Source organism: Lucilia cuprina, chromosome 3 (assembly GCF_022045245.1).
Source record: "Lucilia cuprina isolate Lc7/37 chromosome 3, ASM2204524v1, whole genome shotgun sequence".
NCBI classification, from domain to species: Eukaryota; Metazoa; Arthropoda; class Insecta; order Diptera; family Calliphoridae; genus Lucilia; species Lucilia cuprina.
Window position 1 is genome coordinate 6,303,736 of NC_060951.1, and position 1,566 is coordinate 6,305,301.

Here is a 1,566-nt window from a genome sequence, read left to right on the forward strand (position 1 = left end):
TAGTCTATAGTCTAGTCTATAGTCTAGTCTATAGTATAGTCTATAGTCTAGTCTATAGTCTAGTCTATAGTCTAGTCTATAGTCTAGTCTATAGTCTAGTCTATAGTAAGTTAGTAAGTTAGTTAGTTAATTAGTTAGTTAGTTAGTTAGTTAGTTAGTTAGTTAGTTAGTTAGTTAGTTAGTTAGTTAGTTAGTTAGTTATTTAATTTGTGGATTTATTCTTCTCATATGTAAATTTTGAATTTGTTTACACCTCGTTTACCTTTCGTAATCTATTTAAATTTATGCCTTTTACTAAAACATATATACGATTTGTATGCAAATTTTAATATATTCATTAAATTATTAATTTTTCATTTAAAATCATTTTTTTTATCACACAAAGGGGACTTAAATTTTACTCTCTCTTAAAGCCTATTGACTTTCTCTTAGTAATTTGCAATTTGTCTTGTAAAGCCATAACAATTTTGTTTTTTTTTTTTTTTTTTTTAATTAGCATACTTTTGCTCAAAATCTTGAACTGAACTGTCAAAACAAATGATAACATGATGTTCGATTTCCACGCCTCATTATTCTTTTTTTAGAAAAACAAAAATTTTATTAATACTTTAATCGTTATTACAAAAAAAAAACAACAAAATAAAATTTGCATATTTAACTCATCAAATATTTCAAGTGAAAAAAAAATATTATGACACACACATTGTTTTTTTTCACAAACACCCTAAAACAAAAGGGGTACATAGAACTAGACATACAAATTACCTTTGAATTTTGTTTCCGATTTGAAATATTTAATAAATTACAAGAAAATTAAAATAAGTTTAATTTTTTGTTTTATCCTTAAAGGATTCTCTCATAGGATCTACATAAAATTAAAAAAAATGTCACGGTAACAGTAAGAGTTTTTGCTTTTTGCTGTGTCATATTTAGGGTAAGATTTTTTAACTCTTTCTTTTGGGAGTCTAGATTTTTTTCTATCTTTTCTTATTGTTTTTTTTCTTCTGATGTGATGGAATTATGTCAATGTGTATCAATCACATTTTTTATGTGGATCTTCATGTCATTTTTGTAATTAGATGTGTGTTAGTTCTGGTAAACCCTGACGCTATATACACACTTGCGAAAGGGTTAATATTTCTTGTTTTTTTTTTTGGTATAAATATCATGTTGTTGTTATATGTTGTTTAATATCCTTGTAAATTTTTAATGATGCTTGTAATTTGGTTTTTGAAATTACATCAAAATGAAATTTTATTTTCTTTCATTGCTGATGAGCATTTGATGTTTCTTAGACGATACAAAAATATGACATTGATGTTTTAAATGTCACAAACAAATTAGTCACGATATTCGCAAAGTTTGTGAGAAATTTAGCAGAAATCATACATAGATAAAGCAGAACAAAACTGAAAGAGATTTAGAATATAAGTAGAACAGAACTAGAACAGAATTCGAACAAAACTATAATAGAACTAGAACAGAACTAGAACAGAACTAGAACAGAACTAGAACAGAACTAGAACAGAACTAGAACAGAACTAGAACAGAACTAGAACAGAACTA